The sequence below is a fragment of the Ambystoma mexicanum genome, chromosome 4q, assembly GCF_040938575.1.
Source record: "Ambystoma mexicanum isolate Mex_15411 chromosome 4q, UKY_AmexF1_1, whole genome shotgun sequence".
NCBI classification, from domain to species: Eukaryota; Metazoa; Chordata; class Amphibia; order Caudata; family Ambystomatidae; genus Ambystoma; species Ambystoma mexicanum.
The window spans coordinates 527,865,451-527,871,494 of NC_090928.1; the positions used below are offsets into that span (position 1 = coordinate 527,865,451).

A 6,044-nucleotide genomic window follows, 5' to 3' on the forward strand; every position below is an offset into this window, starting at 1 on the left:
TGTGTAATCATAGGCTCTGGTGGAGTTTGGAAAGAAAATACACATCAGCCAGAGGCAGAAATACTCTAAGAAAGTATCAAACACAATTACCAGTCAATATCAGAACGCATTGAAGAATATCAGGAAATAGCCGATTAAACCTGTGTGGAAAAAAGTCTTATTTGTGATTTCTCCACTTTATTTTATAGTAAGATGATACATACTTTTTCTTTTACAGTGAATACATTAAGGTGTGGTATTGCCCCATTACACATCATCCAGACATGCATTCATATATTGCATGTTAACAATCAAAATATTGCAAATATTGTAAAGAGACTTTCAATTTCTATTTTTTTGGTCAAAAAGCACTAAAATTTTAGTTGTTTTCGCCCAACGTTTTCTTCCCTATCCCTGCACTGCCGCTTTCCACAGATAGGATGTATTTGTTTGGTCAAAAAGCACTACAATTTTAGTTGTTTTCGCCCAACGTGGGGCTCGAACCCACGACCCTGAGATTAAGAGTCTCATGCTCTACCGACTGAGCTAGCCGGGCTCCTTTGGATGCCTATAGTTTTCTTCCCTATCCCTGCACTGCCGTTTTCTACAGATAGGATGCTGTGTAATCATAGGCTCTGGTGGAGTTTGGAAAGAAAATACACATCAGCCAGAGGCAGAAATAGTCTAAGAAAGTATCAAACACAATTACCAGTCAATATCAGAACGCATTGAAGAATATCAGGAAATAGCCGATTAAACCTGTGTGGAAAAAAGTCTTATTTGTGTTTTCTCCACTTTATTTTATAGTAAGATGATACATACTTTTTCTTTTACAGTGAATACATTAAGGTGTGGTATTGCCCCATTACACATCATCCAGACATGCATTCATATATTGCATGTTAACAATCAAAATATTGCAAATATTGTAAAGAGACTTTCAATTTCTATTTTTTTGGTCAAAAAGCACTAAAATTTTAGTTGTTTTCGCCCAACGTGGGGCTCGAACCCACGACCCTGAGATTAAGAGTCTCATGCGCTACCGACTGAGCAAGCCGGGCTCCTTTGGATGCCCATAGTTTTCTTCCCTATCCCTGCACTGCCGTTTTCCACAGATAGGATGTATTTTTTTGGTCAAAAAGCACTACAATTTTAGTTGTTTTCGCCCAACGTGGGGCTCGAACCCACGACCCTGAGATTAAGAGTCTCATGCTCTACCGACTGAGCTAGCCGGGCTCCTTTGGATGCCTATAGTTTTCTTTTCTATCCCTGCACTGCCGTTTTCCACAGATAGGATGCTGTGTAATCATAGGCTCTGGTGGAGTTTGGAAAGAAAATACACATCAGCCAGAGGCAGAAATAGTCTAAGAAAGTATCAAACACAATTACCAGTCAATATCAGAAGGCATTGAAGAATATCAGGAAATAGCCGATTAAACCTGTGTGGAAAAAAGTCTTATTTGTGATTTCTCCACTTTATTTTATAGTAAGATGATACATACTTTTTCTTTTACAGTGAATACATTAAGGTGTGGTATTGCCCCATTACACATCATCCAGACATGCATTCATATATTGCATGTTAACAATGAAAATATTGCAAAGAGACTTTCAATTTCTATTTTTTTGGTCAAAAAGCACTACAATTTTAGTTGTTTTCACCCAACGTGGGGCTCGAACCCACGACCCTGAGATTAAGAGTCTCATGCTCTACCGACTGAGCTAGCCGGGCTCCTTTGGATGCCTATAGTTTTCTTCCCTATCCCTGCACTGCCGTTTTCCAAAGATAGGATGCTGTGTAATCATAGGCTCTGGTGGAGTTTGGAAAGAAAATACACATCAGCCAGAGGCAGAAATAGTCTAAGAAAGTATCAAACACAATTACCAGTCAATATCAGAACGCATTGAAGAATATCAGGAAATAGCCGATTAAACCTGTGTGGAAAAAAGTCTTATTTGTGATTTCTCCACTTTATTTTATAGTAAGATGATACATACTCATTCTTTTACAGTGAATACATTAAGGTGTGGTATTGCCCCATTACACATCATCCAGACATGCATTCATATATTGCATGTTAACAATCAAAATATTGCAAATATTGTAAAGAGACTTTCAATTTCTATTTTTTTGGTCAAAAAGCACTAAAATTTTAGTTGTTTTCGCCCAACGTTTTCTTCCCTATCCCTGCACTGCCGCTTTCCACAGATAGGATGTATTTGTTTGGTCAAAAAGCACTACAATATTAGTTGTTTTCGCCCAACGTGGGGCTCGAACCCACGACCCTGAGATTAAGAGTCTCATGCTCTACCGACTGAGCTAGCCGGGCTCCTTTGGATGCCTATAGTTTTCTTCCCTATCCCTGCACTGCCGTTTTCCACAGATAGGATGTATTTTTTTGGTCAAAAAGCACTACAATTTTAGTTGTTTTCGCCCAACGTGGGGCTCGAACCCACAACCCTGAGATTAAGAGTCTCATGCTCCACCGACTGAGCTAGCCGGGCTCCTTTGGATGCCTATAGTTTTCTTCCCTATCCCTGCACTGCCGTTTTCCACAGATAGGATGCTGTGTAATCATAGGCTCTGGTGGAGTTTGGAAAGAAAATACACATCAGCCAGAGGCAGAAATAGTCTAAGAAAGTATCAAACGCAATTACCAGTCAATATCAGAACGCATTGAAGAATATCAGGAAATAGCCGATTAAACCTGTGTGGAAAAAAGTCTTATTTGTGTTTTCTCCACTTTATTTTATAGTAAGATGATACATACTTTTTCTTTTACAGTGAATACATTAAGGTGTGGTATTGCCCCATTACACATCATCCAGACATGCATTCATATATTGCATGTTAACAATCAAAATATTGCAAATATTGTAAAGAGACTTTCAATTTCTATTTTTTTGGTCAAAAAGCACTAAAATTTTAGTTGTTTTCGCCCAACGTGGGGCTCGAACCCACGACCCTGAGATTAAGAGTCTCATGCGCTACCGACTGAGCAAGCCGGGCTCCTTTGGATGCCCATAGTTTTCTTCCCTATCCCTGCACTGCCGTTTTCCACAGATAGGATGTATTTTTTTGGTCAAAAAGCACTACAATTTTAGTTGTTTTCGCCCAACGTGGGGCTCGAACCCACGACCCTGAGATTAAGAGTCTCATGCTCTACCGACTGAGCTAGCCGGGCTCCTTTGGATGCTATAGTTTTCTTCCCTATCCCTGCACTGCCGTTTTCCACAGATAGGATGCTGTGTAATCATAGGCTCTGGTGGAGTTTGGAAAGAAAATAGACATCAGCCAGAGGCAGAAATAGTCTAAGAAAGTATCAAACACAATTACCAGTCAATATCAGAACGCATTGAAGAATATCAGGAAATAGCCGATTAAACCTGTGTGGAAAAAAGTCTTATTTGTGATTTCTCCACTTTATTTTATAGTAAGATGATACATACTTTTTATTTTACAGTGAATACATTAAGGTGTGGTATTGCCCCATTACACATCATCCAGACATGCATTCATATATTGCATGTTAACAATCAAAATATTGCAAATATTGTAAAGAGACTTTCAATTTCTATTTTTTTGGTCAAAAAGCACTAAAATTTTAGTTGTTTTCGCCCAACGTTTTCTTCCCTATCCCTGCACTGCCGCTTTCCACAGATAGGATGTATTTGTTTGGTCAAAAAGCACTACAATATTAGTTGTTTTCGCCCAACGTGGGGCTCGAACCCACGACCCTGAGATTAAGAGTCTCATGCTCTACCGACTGAGCTAGCCGGGCTCCTTTGGATGCCTATAGTTTTCTTCCCTATCCCTGCACTGCCGTTTTCCACAGATAGGATGTATTTTTTTGGTCAAAAAGCACTACAATTTTAGTTGTTTTCGCCCAACGTGGGGCTCGAACCCACGACCCTGAGATTAAGAGTCTCATGCTCTACCGACTGAGCTAGCCGGGCTCCTTTGGATGCCTATAGTTTTCTTCCCTATCCCTGCCGTTTTCCACAGATAGGATGCTGTGTAATCATAGGCTCTGGTGGAGTTTGGAAAGAAAATACACATCAGCCAGAGGCAGAAATAGTCTAAGAAAGTATCAAACGCAATTACCAGTCAATATCAGAACGCATTGAAGAATATCAGGAAATAGCCGATTAAACCTGTGTGGAAAAAAGTCTTATTTGTGTTTTCTCCACTTTATTTTATAGTAAGATGATACATACTTTTTCTTTTACAGTGAATACATTAAGGTGTGGTATTGCCCCATTACACATCATCCAGACATGCATTCATATATTGCATGTTAACAATCAAAATATTGCAAATATTGTAAAGAGACTTTCAATTTCTATTTTTTTGGTCAAAAAGCACTAAAATTTTAGTTGTTTTCGCCCAACGTGGGGCTCGAACCCACGACCCTGAGATTAAGAGTCTCATGTGCTACCGACTGAGCAAGTCTGGCTCCTTTGGATGCCCATAGTTTTCTTCCCTATCCCTGCACTGCCGTTTTCCACAGATAGGATGTATTTTTTTGGTCAAAAAGCACTACAATTTTAGTTGTTTTCGCCCAACGTGGGGCTCGAACCCACGACCCTGAGATTAAGAGTCTCATGCTCTACCGACTGAGCTAGCCGGGCTCCTTTGGATGCCTATAGTTTTCTTCCCTATCCCTGCACTGCCGTTTTCCACAGATAGGATGCTGTGTAATCATAGGCTCTGGTGGAGTTTGGAAAGAAAATACACATCAGCCAGAGGCAGAAATAGTCTAAGAAAGTATCAAACACAATTACCAGTCAATATCAGAACGCATTGAAGAATATCAGGAAATAGCCGATTAAACCTGTGTGGAAAAAAGTCTTATTTGTGTTTTCTCCACTTTATTTTATAGTAAGATGATACATACTTTTTCTTTTACAGTGAATACATTAAGGTGTGGTATTGCCCCATTACACATCATCCAGACATGCATTCATATATTGCATGTTAACAATCAAAATATTGCAAATATTGTAAAGAGACTTTCAATTTCTATTTTTTTGGTCAAAAAGCACTAAAATTTTAGTTGTTTTCGCCCAACGTGGGGCTCGAACCCACGACCCTGAGATTAAGAGTCTCATGCGCTACCGACTGAGCAAGCCGGGCTCCTTTGGATGCCCATAGTTTTCTTCCCTATCCCTGCACTGCCGTTTTCCACAGATAGGATGTATTTTTTTGGTCAAAAAGCACTACAATTTTAGTTGTTTTCGCCCAACGTGGGGCTCGAACCCACGACCCTGAGATTAAGAGTCTCATGCTCTACCGACTGAGCTAGCCGGGCTCCTTTGGATGCCTATAGTTTTCTTCCCTATCCCTGCACTGCCGTTTTCCACAGATAGGATGCTGTGTAATCATAGGCTCTGGTGGAGTTTGGAAAGAAAATACACATCAGCCAGAGGCAGAAATAGTCTAAGAAAGTATCAAACACAATTACCAGTCAATATCAGAACGCATTGAAGAATATCAGGAAATAGCCGATTAAACCTGTGTGGAAAAAAGTCTTATTTGTGATTTCTCCACTTTATTTTATAGTAAGATGATACATACTTTTTCTTTTACAGTGAATACATTAAGGTGTGGTATTGCCCCATTACACATCATCCAGACATGCATTCATATATTGCATGTTAACAATGAAAATATTGCAAAGAGACTTTCAATTTCTATTTTTTTGGTCAAAAAGCACTACAATTTTAGTTGTTTTTGCCCAACGTGGTGCTCGAGCCCACGACCCTGAGATTAAGAGTCTCATGCTCTACCGACTGAGCTAGCCGGGCACCTTTGGATGCCTATAGTTTTCTTCCCTATCCCTGCACTGCCGCTTTCCACAGATAGGATGCTGTGTAATCATAGGCTCTGGTGGAGTTTGGAAAGAAAATACACATCAGCCAGAGGCAGAAATAGTCTAAGAAAGTATCAAACACAATTACCAGTCAATATCAGAACGCATTGAAGAATATCAGGAAATAGCCGATTAAACCTGTGTGGAAAAAAGTCTTATTTGTGATTTCTCCACTTTATTTTATAGTAAGAT

General features: G+C 39.7%; 8 non-coding genes across 8 annotated transcripts; all 8 read right to left on the reverse strand.

The window, feature by feature from the left end:
• Positions 1–462: 462 nt before the first annotated feature.
• On the reverse strand, positions 463–535 carry TRNAK-CUU (transfer RNA lysine (anticodon CUU)). The gene has a single exon. It is a non-coding gene; the product is annotated as a tRNA-Lys (tRNA).
• Positions 536–1,142: 607 nt separating this feature from the next.
• TRNAK-CUU (transfer RNA lysine (anticodon CUU)) lies at positions 1,143–1,215 on the reverse strand. Its single transcript has one exon. It is a non-coding gene; the product is annotated as a tRNA-Lys (tRNA).
• Positions 1,216–2,236: 1,021 nt separating this feature from the next.
• TRNAK-CUU (transfer RNA lysine (anticodon CUU)) lies at positions 2,237–2,309 on the reverse strand. The gene has a single exon. It is a non-coding gene; the product is annotated as a tRNA-Lys (tRNA).
• Positions 2,310–3,091: 782 nt separating this feature from the next.
• Positions 3,092–3,164, reverse strand: TRNAK-CUU (transfer RNA lysine (anticodon CUU)). The gene has a single exon. It is a non-coding gene; the product is annotated as a tRNA-Lys (tRNA).
• A 524-nt stretch (positions 3,165–3,688) lies between these two features.
• Positions 3,689–3,761, reverse strand: TRNAK-CUU (transfer RNA lysine (anticodon CUU)). The gene has a single exon. It is a non-coding gene; the product is annotated as a tRNA-Lys (tRNA).
• A 102-nt stretch (positions 3,762–3,863) lies between these two features.
• On the reverse strand, positions 3,864–3,936 carry TRNAK-CUU (transfer RNA lysine (anticodon CUU)). The gene has a single exon. It is a non-coding gene; the product is annotated as a tRNA-Lys (tRNA).
• A 602-nt stretch (positions 3,937–4,538) lies between these two features.
• TRNAK-CUU (transfer RNA lysine (anticodon CUU)) lies at positions 4,539–4,611 on the reverse strand. The gene has a single exon. It is a non-coding gene; the product is annotated as a tRNA-Lys (tRNA).
• A 607-nt stretch (positions 4,612–5,218) lies between these two features.
• On the reverse strand, positions 5,219–5,291 carry TRNAK-CUU (transfer RNA lysine (anticodon CUU)). The gene has a single exon. It is a non-coding gene; the product is annotated as a tRNA-Lys (tRNA).
• Between the last annotated feature and the right edge of the window lie 753 nt (positions 5,292–6,044).